The following is a 16,289-nucleotide window of genomic DNA, read 5'->3' on the forward strand; positions in this document are numbered from 1 at the left end:
AACAACAATAACAGTTAAATTTTGAGTTTAGTGAGTGTCTATTCCAAGAGATATAAGTTTTCTAAAATTCATTCTGCCTTGTGAAATTAATGAACAATAATTTTAAATAGGATTAATATTATTTTATAACTAGAAATACTAAATTAAAATAATTGAAAGCTTTGTAAAGGTGACTTCACTTTAAAATCCACATTTAAAAAGAGAAATCAGTAATAAAATTTGAATATATTGGTAAAGAAACATTTTCTGCACAAAAGCATATACATATAAACATATGTATATTTATGTATCTATACAGTCACATAAGAAGCTTTTGTGGCACAGTGATTAAAGAGTGATTAAAGTGCTCAGGTACTAACAGAAATGTTGGCAGTTCGCACCACCTAATTTCAATGGCAAAGGGCAGAAATCTTTAGGAAAGTGTGAAAGATATGGAAACACTGTCCTTCAGGAGTGAACAGACCTAGATGAAGGATATGCCAAGAAATAATAACTTCACATTTCAAAACTTTTGCTTATTAAAGGTTTCTATGATTTTGTAGCAATTCCTTTTTTAACTGATTCTCATATATCTAATAATGATTGCTGATGTTGTTGTTAGTTGCTGTTGAGTAGATTTTGATGCTTATATAACTGATGTCATATATTTCTTTTGATCAAAAATATTAATTAGCTAGTTTGTTATGGGGCAGCTGAGAATTAGAGAAAATAAGCAAACTTTGCAAGGTTACAGAAAGAACATTTCTGAGCCAATAATTGAATATGGTTCTGCCCAGTTTGGAATATACTCATGGATGGTTCTTTTGCTGCCAAAAGTAAACTGACTTTAAAACATTTGGTGAAACTCTGTAGAGCTTTACTTTATTAATTACTACAAGAAAGCTGGCTCTAGAGATAAGTACTGGATTGTGTACCACAAGGTTGGCAATCCAAGCCCACCAGACACTCTTTGGGAGAAAGATGAGATTTTTTTTTCTACTCCCACAAAGATTTCTAGCACCAAAGCTCTGTACAGGATTGCTATGAGTCAGAATTGACACGATGGTGCTCAACAATAAGAAAAATAGCAAGCATTTACTTTCTTACAGGAGGAATAAGATATCTTACAAAGATAGATGCTTCCTGATGTTAAATTTAAAAACTATTCTTATTACTGTTAGGTGCCATCAAGTTGATACTGACCCATAGCAACCCTATGCACAGCAGAATGAAACACTAGCCTCACTACTGTTGACACACTTGAGTCCATCATCAATGCTGCCACTTGGCCAATCCACCTCGTTGTGGGTCTTCCTCTCCTTGTCTGACCTTCCACCTTACCAAACATGATATCCCTTTCCAGCAATGGGTCCCTCCTGACAATATGAAATGTAAAATTTCAAGAATGTATCCATTATATAAATTCTGATGTGTAAAACCATATGAATTAGAGTTCTGTGTTGTTATTCTTATTATATATTTCTAAATATTGGCATTTTAGAAGGGAAATAGTTTTTATCTGAAAAAAATTTAAAATAAAACAAAAAATACATTTAAAATGTTCTACTCTTTCTCAGAAGCAAGACCTGGCAATTTATTGGTTGAAAAACTCAGCCAATGAAAACTCTGTTCATCACAATGATCTGATCCTATTTTGCAGAGGGAGTTGTCTTGAGTTGGAGGTCCTTGTCAGTATCTTTAATTTCTATAAATTTCAATTATTTTAGCATGCACATTAGCATCCTGAAAAAGGTTTCATGACTCTTAATATCAACCATCTGTTTATTGTACACTAAAACAATAATTTAAAGTTAGAAAATAACTGTTAACTGAAAGTTGTGAGTTATGAAAGAGCTACTCTTCTTGAAAAGAAGAACCATTCTTCACATGTATTTCGGGTCCACCAATAGGATGCCCTCAAGGTCATTAGTTAGAAACTACCAGCTGTTCAGTGGGAGAAAAATGAGGCTTACTGCTCACGTAAAGATTTACAGTCTAGGAAATTCTGCACAGGGTCACTATGAGTCAGAACCCACTCCACGGTACTTAACAACAACAACAATAAGATGCCCTAGTAGTATACAGACTTCTGGTGTGGCACTGTGGATCAGCATTGGACTGTGAACCACAGGTCAGCAGTTGAAACCCACCAGCTGCTCCTTAGAAACCCTATATAGAGATGCTATGAGTCGGAACCGATAGTATGGCACTTAACAACAACAACAACAACAACAACAACAACAAACAATATATGGAGCTCCGTTTCTTGTGATGCCAAGATATTTGACATTTGATATTAAAACATTTGGTGAAAATCTATATATTAAAACGATATTGGAGGAAGTTTGGAAAACTTCCTTTAATTTCTATAAATTTCAATTTATTCTTCACCCACTCTGTGATGAGTAACAATCCTACTCAATTACTAACTTATATTTATATTATGAAGTGTGTATGAGTGTATATGTGTGTGTTGTGTTTTGGAGGGAAGATGTAGTACAGTGCAATTTTTAGATAGTGTTTATTTTTCTTGATCCAACCGTCCAGAAAACAAGCTAAGATACATTTGTGGTCAGACATTTCTGTTTCTTTCTATATATATACAAAGACAACACCCCTGTCTGTACATATAAATACAATGGGAATTGAGCATTGTGGTGTGGCTTCAAGCAAAGCTATTCACTTATTGTTCACTAACTTTGTTTTATCTAGCTCTTCAGGGCCCTACTCTGAAATCTTCTTTTTTTGTACTCCACATCCTTCTGCAACCACTCATGCCATCATCCTTCCATCCAACAATTATTCTCTATTAACAAACCTACAAGAACCATGATGGTTCCTTTCTCCATCAGAGACAGTCTATCCAAATAAGTGGAGTTTGCATTTCAGTAGTCTTAAGAATTGATTTGCTTAATCTTTCAATCAGGAAAGGCCACACTAACATCAAAACCTGTTGTCCTCAAGTTGATTTTGACTCACCTCCATAGGACAGAGTAGAATTACTCCATAAGGTTTCCAAGACTGTAATTTTTTGGAAGCAAACTACTGCATCCTTCTCCCATGTAACTGATGATGAATTTGTACCACAAGCCTTTTTGTTAGCTTCTAAGAACTTGACCACTGTGCCACCAAAGTTCTCTTTTTCACAAATTAGAGAAGGTTGACTTGAAGGCATGACCATTATGAGATGCTTATCTGTGATCTGAGTGACATTTTGTAAGAATGTATCTTTTCAGTGAAAACCTTAAAAGGAATAGTTAGACACAGGCTTGTGACCTGGCATACCTAAAAGAGTTGAAGCACACAAATCCCCTTGTAGACCTGCTTAGAAAACATAAAAATAGAATTTATTATTAAAAGGAATAATAGAAGTAATGGAGCCTATATCTGTTAAATGCTTTTACCAGGATATGCCTGGTAAATAAGTGTCAATGTTCCAGATTTATGGATCCGGTTCACTTTCTAGTGTCATTTAGTGACATTTTCTAATGTGAAAAAGGAAGTACAGTTTTTAAAAAACTAGATATTCCATATCTTACTACGGCTCCTTTCTTACCAGAAGTATCATTTACAACTTCATAGATTAAATAAAAATAAGTTCATCTTTTTATAGTGAGAAAGATGCAAGGGTGCTTTTGTCGATGATTTCAGACTTCTCCACATTTTGCCTGTACCTTATGATTGTTGCCAAGTATCCTTTGCATTATTAATATAATTTACTACTGCTTTGAGGTAAACATTGGGCTGATAACTAAAAGGTCAGTGGTTCAAACCCACCAGCTGCTCCCTGGGGGAAAGATGAGGCTGTCGACTCCTGTAAAGATTTAAAGTCTTGGAAACACTAAGGAGCAATTCCATTCTGTCTTAACAGGGTTGCTATTGACTCCTTGAGTTGAAATAGACTCGTTGACAGTAGATCTTGGTTTAGAGGCCTTTATCAAGGAGCCCTTGTGGCACAGTGATTGAAGTGTTTAGCTAGTAAGAAAAATGTCAGTGGTTTGAACCTACCAGATGCTAGGGATAAAGATGTGGCAATTTGCTTCTGTATAGATTACAGCCTTAGGAAGACTATGTAATACTCTGCCAATACTATAATGCCACTATAAGTCAGAATCAGTAGAAATGGGTTTGGTTAGGGGGTCTTTTGGGGACTTGTCACATTTTTCTTTTTAATATCTACTTCAGAGGAAGAAAAAGTTTTTATTTTTTGGGTAAGAGACAAATAAAGAAACTAAAGGTAAATTTAATCTATCAAGGAATCGGGCTGCAAACCTCAGGGTCAGCAGTTCGAAACTACCAGCTGTTCGGTGGGAGAAAGATGAGGCTTTCTGCTCCCATAAAGATTTACAGCCTTGGAAACCCTGTACAAGGTCACTATGTGTCAGAACCGACTCCACGGCACATAACAATAACAACAAATCAAGGTACTAAAGAGAATCTCCATTGAGTATTATCCAATTTGTCTGGGACTGATGAAAGGAGATGGGGATAGCACTCATGTGATACAAGAGTGAGTAATTACTATCAGGACTGACTGTGAGGATTGGAGATGTGAAGGCAGATGTTTTGTAACAAAAGGAGGGGAGTGGTTGATCTTTTGTGGGCAAAGAACAGAGGCCCCTGAGCCCATCAAGGAAGAAGAGCAGAGTGCAGGATCCTATCCAGAAAACAGTGACACCAGAGATGGAGGCAGAGATGATGACATGGAGAAATGAAGCAGCTGGAACTCTGGACCCAGAGAGGGAGAGGAGCTGTGTGATGACAACCTGGGGGCAGGCTTGTAGAGTGTACCCTTTGGTTGGTTGACAATGCATGGAGGGGATTGTAACCATGGCAATGTAACGATATATGATAGAATGAATGTAAGGCTGATGCTCTCCCATGTAAACTATCACATAATTCACAATAAAACATTTAAAAAAAAAAATACTAAAGAGATGTGGTATCATAGGGGATTACGAGTTAGGCTGCCTACCACAAGGTAGCAGCTCAAATCTACGAGTTAGTCTGAGGAAGAGAGAAAGATAAAGCTTTCTTCTTACAGCCTTGGATACTCTATACAGGGTCACTATGAGTTTGAATCAATTCCACAACATATAACCACTATCAAACCATAACACAAAACCATTAATATATTAGTAAATCCTATATATTAGAGAGTAGAACCAGAGGTGTCAAGGAAGAAAAAACATAGATTTGGTATCCTTGAAAATATTGATGTAGTATATTAATTGCTCAGATACTTAAGGTTACTTTCTAACACAGTTTTCACTGGATTTAAATGATTATGGCAATATTTTTAACCTCCCAACAATATCTGACAACTTGTGGCTGTTGTTGCACTTAGGTGCCATAGAGGCAGTTCCTACACAACAGAATGAAACACCACCCAGTCCTGTGCCAACCTCACGATCTTGGCTAAACTTGAGTCCATTGCTGCTGCCACTATGCCTATCCATCTCAATGGGGGTTGCTCTCTTTTTCTCTAGCTCTCCAATTTACCATTAATTATGTCCTTCTCCAGGGACTGGTCCCTCCTGATAGTATGTCTGAAGTATGAGAGACAAAGACTCATCATCGTGCATCCTAAGGAGCATTCTGGTTGTATTTCTTAGACACAGATTTGTTTTTTCTCCTGGAAGTTCATGGTGCTTTTTAATGTTTCTCTCCAACACCATAACTCAAATGAATCAGTTCTTCTATGATCGTCTTTATTCATTATCCAACTTTCACATGCATATGAGACTATTAAAAATACCTTGGCTTAAGTCAGGTGCACCCTAGTCCTTAAACTGACATTTTTGCTCTTGAACACTTAAACAAGGTCTTGTGCATCAGATTTGCCTTATGTGATTTTTTTGATGTTCATAGTGGATCCAAGCAAAATGAAGTCCTTGATAAGTCAATTTTTTCTCCATTTATCATAATGCTATTTATTGGTCCAGTGGTTAGGTTTTTTTTTTTTTTTTTCTTTACATTTAGGTGCAACCCATACCGAAGGTTGTGGTCTCTCATCTTCATCAGTAAGCATTTTAATTTCTCTTCATTTTCAGCAAACAACATTGCATCATCTGCATATTGCAGATTGTTAATGAGTCTTCCTCCAATCCTGATGATAGCTTCATCATATAATCCAGTTTCTCAGATTATTTCTCAGCATAAAGATAGAGTAAGTATAAGAATATAAACCTGGCACATATATTTCCTGATATCAAGCTGTTCAGGGTCCCCTTGTTCTGTTAAACGCCTGCTTCTTGGTCTATGTTCAGATTCCTTATGAGTACAATTAAGTGTTCCAAAACATTAATTCTCCATAATTTTGTCCATTGCTTGTCATGATTGACCTAATTGAAAGCCTTTGTATAGTCAATAAAACACAGGCATACATCTTTCTGGTAGTCTCTATTTTCATCCAAGACCCAACTCACATCAGGGATTATATCCTTCTTTCTATGTCCTCATCTGAACATGGCTTGAACCTCTGGCAGTAACATGTAAATGTGCTATTGCAGCCATTTTTGAATTATCTTCAAATTTACTTGCATGTGATATTGATACTTTCCATTGATTGCTATATTCTGTTGGGTCACCTTTCTTTGAATTGGGCACAAATTTGAATTGCTTCCAATAAGTTGGCCAGGTAGCTGTCTTAGAAATTTCTTGGCATAGAAGAGTGAGATAGACTCTAGCGCTGTACCAATTTGTTGAAAAACTTTGATTTTTAGTCCATCAATTCCAGAAGTCTTGTTCTTTGCCAATGTCTTCAGTACCATAGGCACCTTGGACTTTGGCTCTTGGTCTTGATATGGTTGATCATTGGCCATTTTGTATGGTACAGTGATTGTGTATTTCTTCCATCTTCTTTTGATGCTTTATGCATTATTCAATATTTAGCCCAAATAAACCATCAGTATTTCAAGTTGAGGCTTACTTTTTTTTTTTTTCCTCAGTGGGTTCAGCTTCAGAAATGCTGAGTATGTTCTTCCTTTTTGGTTTTCTAATTCCAGGTTTTTGCAAATTTCATTACAACATTTGACTCTGTTTTCTCTAGATGCCCTTTGAAATGTTCTGTTTAGTTCTTTTACCTCCTCATTTCTTCCATTTGCTTTAGCATCTCTATATTGCAGAGCAAGTTTCAGAGTCTGAAATTTCTGACATCCATCTAGGTCTTTTCCTCCTTACTTGTCTTCTTTATGACCTTTTTGCTTTTTTCCTATGTGATACCCTTGATGTCATCCCACAACTCTTCTGGTTTTCAGTCATTAGTGTGTAATGCATCAAATCTGTTTTTGATATGATCTGTAAATGCCATTGGGATATGTTCAAGGTGATATTTTGGCTCTCGTGCACTCTTTTTTATTTTCTTGAACTTTTAGCCTGAACTTGCAAATGGAAATTGATGGTCTGCTCTGCAGTCTGCCCTGGACTAGTTTTGGTTGGTGATATGGAGTTTTTCCACGGTCTCTTTCTACAAATGTAATCAATTTTATTTTTGTACATTCCATCTGGTGAGGTCCATGTGTATAGTCATCTTTTATGTTGCTTAAAAAGGTGTTTTCAATGAAGAAGTTATTGGACTTGCAAAGTTCTATCATGTGAACAGAGTGTGGGACCCAGAGAAGCAGTAATGTCAGAGATGGAGGCAGAGATGATGGTGTGGAGAGATAGAGCAGCTAGTGACTCTGTACTCAGGGAAGGAGAGGGGCAGTGTGCTGACAGCTGGGGCAGGCTTGCGGGATTCACCCTTTGGTTGTTTGATGATGCAGGAGGGGATTGTAATCATGGCAATGAAATGATATATGACAGGATGAATATAAAGGTAATATTCTCCCATGTAAACTATCACATAATTCACAATAAAAACTTAAAAAAAAAAAAGTTCTAACATGTGATATCCAGCATCATTTGTATCACCAAGGCTGTATTTTCCAATTACTGAACCTTCCTCTTTCTTTCCAACTTTTTGCATTTCAACCAACAGTAATGATCAATACATCTTAATTTCATATTTGATCAATTTCAGATTGAAGAACTTGGTAGAATTTTTCAATTTCTTCATCACTGGTTTTAGCATAAATTTGAAGAATAGTGGTATTAACTGATCATTGTAGGCATATGTATATTATCCTATCACAGACAGTGTTGTACTTCAAAACAGATCTTGAGATATTCTTTTTGATGATCAATGCAACGTTATTCCTCTTTAATTTGTCGTACCCTGCATAGTAAACCACATCATTATCAGATTCAAAATAGCTAATACCAATCCATTTCAGCCCACTAATGTCTATGATATTGATATTTATCATAGACATATGTGTTTCATTTAATTTTTGACAACTTCCAATTTTCCTAGATTCATATTTCATACATTCCATATTCTGATTTTTAATGGATGATTACAACTGTTTCTCCTCATTTTAAGCTATGCCACAACAGAAAATGAAGGTCCTGAAAGCTTTAAACCATTGACTTTATCACAGTCAATTCTACTTTGAGGAGGTAGCCCTTCTTCAGTTCTATGTGAGTGTCTTCCAACCTGAAAGGTTCCACTACTGTTTATATAAGATTTTTTATCAACAGTAAAAGCATTTATTATCAAGCAAACTGGGGAACACAATGTGCTTTAAATACTATGTATTGGAGGTGAGGGGACACACCACACCTCCACACAACTACAACAAAAGACCTTGCATTTGTACACCTCAGACATCTTTATTTCGCTCCTGTTATGCCGTGAAGTCATAGGGAATAGGTTCTAGCAGCTCAGGCTCCTTTCCATTGTTTCTCACAAAGCACACCTCTCTGAGGGGAGCTGGCTGGCACTTTAGCTGAACCCAGGTCCCTTTCTCTTTGGCTTCCTTCTTTTTCAGATCATTTTCTTTCACTCGCTTCAGGAAGCTGTCTTGGCCCTTAGAGGGTTTAATATGCTTAATGCGCATAGTTCTATTGGCAAGAATTTTGCCCTTGACTTGCTTGTTCGCAACAATGCCGACAGCATCTGGGTCACATTGTAGACTCTTCCGGTTTTGCCATGGTAACATTTGTGGGGCATGTCTTTTTGAACTGTGCCCATCCCCTTTATGTCCACAATATCGCCTTTCTTGTAGTTTCACATGTATGTGGCAAAAGAAACGGCCCCATGCTTTCTGAAAGGCCTGGAAAACATATAGCGGATATCCCACCTCTTTCCCTTTGTGTTTATCATCTTAGGGAATAACTGCAAGATGGCAGCTCCGGCCCAAGATTTTAAGGGGCTAAATATTCAGAAGTAGTCTGGCTCTTCTTCCTCGGATTCTTAGTCTGGAAGCTCAGCTGAAACCTGTCCACAATGGGTGACTCTTCCAGCATTTAAAATACTGTTGGCATAGCATCCAGCATCATAGCAACAACTAAGACACCACAGAACTACAAACTGACAAACTTGCTCCTTCTTTAAAACTTTATTTAAAGAAAATAATCTAAATATTTATGTGACCTATCCACAGAGATTTATACATAATCCCGTAATTAATGTCCCTTTTCTATAACAATTATGCTGGTAATCTTGCATTTGTTGGTTATCAGGGAACACAACAGGCAGGAATGGACGCAAAGCACAGAAGAATTTCTCCTAAAGAAAAAGGGCTGGCTGCAGCACATAAGAAGGCAACAGTGAATTGGGTTTAACTCCAAGAAATAGATCACTGAAAAGGTTCAAGAGAAATTGGTTCTTGATTTCAGAACCCATCTAAATTCAGCTATTACAGCAACAAACTGTTATCAGGAGGAAATGGCTACGTCTGTGAAGGGTAGCATAGTGCAGAGACTAAGAACATCAATTCTGAAGATAGATGACTTAGTTTTTTTAAGTTTTTATTGTGAGTTGAGTGAAAATTTACAGGGCAGATCATCAGTTTTACAGTCAACAAATGATAAATTTTGTTTTATTACAATGATTATAACTCCCTCCATGTACCATCAGTTAACAGTATTTCTCTCAATTCAGTTTAGCTCTTTTGTTTGGTTTCTTTTTAAACACTCAGGCATATATATATATAATTCACAGCGCATTAGGGCACATTCTGCAAGCTTGTTTCCTTGCCGCCAGCTCTCAGTCCCCCTTTCTTTCCATGAATCTAGAGTCCTTGGTTGCTCCATCTCTCCATGTCCCTATCTCTGCCTCTGTCTCTGGTGTTGCTGCTGCTCTGTGCAAGGTCCTGCATTCTGCTTGCACTCTTCTACCTTGAAGGTCCTAGAGTCCTCTGTTTCTGGACTGTAAGATTAACTACTCCTCTGTTTTTGTTACAAAATTTCTACCTTTACAATTGTGACAGTTGCGCTTAGTCATGATAACAATTACTCACTATTGAATCATAAGAATTTTATCTCCATCTCTTTTAACCAGACCCATCTAGTCTAGATGAAACGTATTCAGTGGGGACTCCATCTTCCCCCGTACACTCTTAAACTAAACTTCCTCTTGAAAACTTGTAAGCCAGTCAGTTCATGCCTTTATTGTCCCCTCATTTTAGGTAGCCAATGTCTAAGTTGCCCATCCCTGTCTAGCCTGTATACAGAAGTGATAGAATTGATACTTGATGTGAAAACTTCTTGTGTCTCTGTTGGTATTTTGAGGTACTACCTCCATGAATATAGGTAGAGTTCATCAAATTGTAGCAATTTACCCTTATTTCCTTTATCAAAAGTTGTTTTCTCTTTTATCTTCCTCTACTCAAGTTCTGATTACCAAGCCATAGAGGCTAGGTCAAATGGGTACTATCTGCAACTTTGGGAGTTCTTGTGCTTTTCCCCTCACTTCATATCAGCTGGCTTTAGCCCTCTGTGGCTGTATCCTTGTCCATGGGCTCAGGTGTCCCCAGGTCTCACCATGCTTTGGACCAACCATCCCTTTCTCCTCTCTCTCATCTCCAGGTCAGCGAGAGTCTATGGAACGGGTTGAACCCAGCCCATTTCTTCATTGCTGCCTTTCCCCCTCTTCCACTCATTGTGGTCACCAGAAAGCTTGCATGCCTGCTCATGTGTTCCCTTTGAATCTCAGCCTTCGAGGGGGGTTTGAGATGACTTAGTTTTAAATCTATTTTTGGCTCTATATTAGTTATGTAAGTTGGCCAAGTCATAATCAGTGTTTCCATGCCATCATCTTTAAAATAGGGTCAATGATATTATCTATCACATACAAGTGTGAAAAATATTAGCTAGTTTAATATTAAATGGAAGTATTGCATGATGCATAACTGTTTCTCAAGTAAATTATCACAAAAAATAGTATGAGATTATTATCAAATAATTTTTCTACCTTTCTTCTTCTGTTTTTTTTTTTTTTTTTAGCAGTCCTAAGGGAGGAAGATGAAGACTCCAAGGGGCATCTGATTATCTTGTACATAGTGAGCAGAGCCGAGTACTGGTGTAGCACTCTCAGTTAATGTGTTGCACTTTAAGGTAGGTTTGAACTACAGGATCAGCAGTTCAAGTTCACCAGCCGCTCCTCAGAAACCCTATTAAGGGTCGCTATGTGTCAGCAGTGACTTCATGGCACTTAACAACACCAATAAGTGAGGACAGCAAGTACAGCAAACTAGATTTAGCCAGGACTGTTTAATGCCAAAGAATTTTCAAAATTAACTTAGGAAGAATAACTGAAAAAATAGGCCGTCTTGTCAAAGAACCAATAATAATGTTTGCTGTTGTTTGTTGTTAAGCACCCTTGATTCAGTTCCAAATCATAGTGGTTCTGTATAGGGTTGTTGAGGAGTGGCTGGTGGACATGAACTTTTCAGTTAAAACCTACCTTGCAGCCCAGCGCATTATCTTGAAGCACCACACCAGGACTCCACTAATAGTGTTAGAGTCATCCATTCTTGCAGGTATACAAGCAACAGCTTGTATATAAACTCTAGGCAGAATTTATAGACTGGTCAAACTTTTGACATCCTATGTGGATAAAGTTTTAGTTGAAAAAATATTCCATATGTGTTGTTGTTGATGTGCTGTCAAGTCAGTTCCAACCCATTGGGACCCTGCACAGGGTTTTCTAGGAGTGGCTGGTGAACTTGATCCACCAACCTTGTGTATAAAACTGACTTTGCAGTCCAGTACATTAACCCACAGCACCACACCAGGACTTCATGCGTATCTATTGTAAACAGAAAATCAAAACAGTTGCTGCAGTGAATTATTTAGTACATCTCTTCTAGCTATAGTCTTTGCTTACTCCCCTCAAAGGACTTTCTCCTGATGGCTCAAGGTAAGCAAATGTGGAGTAAGAAGTTGTTAGGATTATACGATTCAGTTGTGAGTGATTGCTAACAGCATTCATTGTGATTATAAAAACTTGGAAATCTAATGAGGGTTTGGTCAATTTTGCCATTCTACTGAGTATGAAACAGCCATTGTGGTGATATCAGTAGCTGCGTGTTCCTTTGCTTGACTAACCAAGTTCACCTTCATCTGATCTCCAATTCTTGGGACTTTAACTGTCTACCTGATCTGATTTGCCAGATTCTACATACTATGGTAGGGTAGTGGGTATGAGTTGGGCTTCTAACCTAAAGTTCAGCAATTTGAAACTACTAGCCATTCCACAGCAGAAAGAGGCTTTCTGCTCCGATAAAGATTTACAGTCTTGGAAACCATATGTAGGGTCACCATGAGTTGAAACTAACTCCATGGCACACCACTACCACAACCACCACACCATCCTGGTTATGGGTTAATGCACTAGACTGCAAAGTTGATTTGGTCTACAAGGTAGGTTTGATCACCAGTCATTCCTAGGAAAATCTATGCACGGTTGGTATGTGTCAGAACCAATTTGAAGGCACTTGACAACAATACAGTCTTTTGAATCAACTGCCTATTTTTGTGTGAGTAAGAAGAATTCTCCAGAGTGATGTCTGAACAGCAAACTTTGGCATTTCTAACCACCACTCATCTGTCAGTTGTCATGATATCGTGACTTGTTGCTATGATTCTGGCAGCTATGCCACTGGTATTTCAAATACCAGCAGGGTCACCCATGGTGGACAGGTTTCAGATGAACTAAGACAGTCTAGGAAGAAGGAAAGACAGACTACTTATGGATATTTAGTCACTGAAACCCTTATGAATAGCAGTGGAACACTGTCAGCATCAAAATATTGTATACTGAAACATGATGAAGAGCACCAGAATATTGTCAGATATATAGCTGGAAGATGAGCCCCTCAGGTTGGAAGGAACTCAAAATATGACTGAGGAAACTCTACCTCCTCAAAGTAGAGTTGATTGTGATTACATAATAGAGTAAAGCTTTTGGGACCTTCATCTGCTGATGGGGAGCAACTCCATTTGTTGATGAGGAGAAACAGGTACAAACATTCATTAATAATCAGAACATGAAATGTATGGCATATGAATGTAGGGAAACTGGAAGTTTTCAAAAATAAATGAAACTTGTAAATATCAAAATCCAAGGTATTAGTGAGCAGATCAGAACATGAAATGTATGAAGTATGAATGTAAGGAAACTAGAGGTTGTCAAAAAATGAAATGGAATGCATAAATATTGATATCCTAGGCATTAATGAACTGAAATGGACTAGTATTGGCCATTTTGAATCTGACAATTACATGATATACTATGCCAGGAATGACATATTTAAGAAGAATGGTATAACATTCATCATCAAAAAGAACATCTCAAGATTTATTTTAAAGCATAATGATGTCTGTGATAGGATAATATCCATACCAGGGATGCCAGAGTCCTGGTGTGGCACCATGTAGGATAAGAACTCTACCTCAAGGTCAGTTTGAACCAGCATTTCAAACTCACCAGTCGCTCCTCAGAAACCCTATACAGAGTCACTATGAGTCAGAACCGACTCGATGACACTTAACAACAACAACAAACAGGAAGGTCAGTTAATACAACTATTATTCAAATTTACACACCAAATGCAGTGATGATGAAATTGAAGAATTCTACCAACATCTTCAGACTGAAATTGAATAAGCATGCAACCAAGATGTATTGATAATTACTGATGATTAGAATACAAATGTTGGAAGCAAAGAGGAAGGTTCACTGAAGTCAGTGGCAAAGAACAAGGCTCCAGGAATTGATGGAATACAAGCAGAAATCTTTCAGCAGACTGATGCAGCACTGAAGACACTCATTCATCTATGCTAAGCAATTTGGAAGACAGCTATTTGGCCAACTGATTGGAAGAGATCCTTATTTGTGCCCATTCCAAAGAGACATGACCCAATAGTATGTGGTAGTCATTGAATGACATCATTAATATCACATGCAAGTAAAATTTTGCTAAAGATAATTTAAAAACACTGCAGCAGTACATTGACAGTGAATTGTCAGATTCAAGAAGAGGATATGCAACTGGTGATATAATTGCTAATGTGAGATAGATCTTGGCTGAAAGCAGAGAATACTAGAAAGATGTTTATCTATATTTTATTGAAATACAAAAGCTTTCAATTATGCAGATCATGATAAGCTATGGACAGCATTGTGGAGAATGAGTATTCCAGAACACTTAATAAGGAACTGGTACACAGACCAAGGGAGTCCTTGTGTGGCACTGTGGGTTGATGCTCCAGACTGTAAAGCTGTTTGAACTGCAAGGTCAGTGGTTCAAGTTCACCAGCTGCTCCTCAGAAACCCTATACACAGGGTTGCTAGTGGTTAGAACCAACTCGACGGCACTTAACAACAACAACAACAACAACACAGACCAAGAGGTGGTCATTTGAACAGAACAAGGGGACAATGAAAAGTTTAAAATTAGGAAAGCTGTGCTCCACAATTGTATTCTTTCACCATAATTAATCAATCTGTATGCTAAGCAAATAATCCAAGAAGCTGGCTTATATTAATAACATAGCATCAGTATTGGAAGAAGACTCATTAACAACCTATGATATGAAGATGATACAACCTTGTTCACTGAAAGTGAAGAGGAATTAAAATACTGATAAAGATCAAAGACAACAGTTTTTGGTATAGGTTGCACCACAATGTAAAGAAAACAAAAATCCTTGCCACTGGACCAATAAAAAACATGAAAATAAATGGAGAAAAGATTAAAGTTGTTAAAGACTTGCTTTTGCTCAAATCAACCATCAGCACTCATGGAAACAGCAGCCAAGAAATCATATGATGCATTGCATTAGGCAAACCTGCTACAAAAGGCCTCTTTAAAGTGTTCAAAAGCAGAGATGTCAGTTTGAGGACTAAGGTTCATCTGCCCCAAACCATGGTATTTTCAATAATGTCATATGCATGTGAAAGTTGGACAAGCAATAAAGATTAGAGAACTGGTGTATTTGAGTTATGGTGTTGGAGGAGAATATTAAAAATACCACAGACTGTCAAAAGAAAAAAACAAATCAGTGTTGGAAGAAGTGCATCTGCTCTTTAGAAGGCAGATGGCCAGACTCTGTGTTTCATACTTCAGATATGTTGTCAGGAGAGCGAAGGATATCATGTTTGGTAAAGTGGAGGATCAGTGAAAAAGAGGAAGAGCTCCAGGGCTCCAGGGGATGAATTTGCATAGTGGCAGCAACAATGGGCGTAAGCATAACAATGATTGTGAATGGTGCATGACTAGGCAGTATTTCCTTCTGTTGTGTATAAGGTCACAGTACGAGTAGGTATGGACTCAATGTCACCTAACAACAACTTCCAAAGCCATTTTACTGAGGAGTAGTAAATTCTGTGAGCTGTTTCAGGGAATTGTTGGGGAGAATACTGAGAGCAGAAGTAGTGGTTTATATCAGGGATTAAGGAGTGGTTTCACAATTTAGAAAAATCAGCTATTTGGGATGTTCTTAACCTCTGCCTCTTAGGAACCAGCCTTATGCTGATCCTTCTAAAATAAATTTTCTTTGAAGTTGCTATTAAGAAGGAAACATTAAAATAAGGTTAAAAATAGGGGGTAATTTAGAGGCAGTTTGGCAATAAGGGATCTCATAGTCTGTAGAGTGTTAAAAACAATAATAAAACCAATTAAATGTTGGCTTTCTTTTTACTATCATTATACCTTGGAAATTCTGAACAACACCAGTGATACTGACCTCAAAAAAAGTATCTTGTTGGTCTAAATTCTTAGACACACATGGGCTCGGTAGCATACATTAGTTTTGAGAGTAAGCTCCCAAGGGTTTTGTTTCAATTAAAATGAAAATAAGGTAAAGATGTGTCTCTAATCCCAGTGGTATTACACATCCCTATGTTTAAACACTACATTTGAACTGAATCCAAAACCAATTACCATTGAGTGGATTCTGACTCATCAAGACCCTATAGG

General features: G+C 37.5%; 1 pseudogene; it reads right to left on the reverse strand.

Moving 5' to 3' along the window:
* Nucleotides 1–8,708: 8,708 nt before the first annotated feature.
* On the reverse strand, nt 8,709–9,187 carry LOC102838852 (annotated as a pseudogene).
* Between the last annotated feature and the right edge of the window lie 7,102 nt (nt 9,188–16,289).

The sequence above is a fragment of the Chrysochloris asiatica genome, unplaced genomic scaffold (assembly GCF_000296735.1).
Source record: "Chrysochloris asiatica unplaced genomic scaffold, ChrAsi1.0 scaffold00112, whole genome shotgun sequence".
Lineage (NCBI taxonomy): Eukaryota > Metazoa > Chordata > Mammalia > Afrosoricida > Chrysochloridae > Chrysochloris > Chrysochloris asiatica.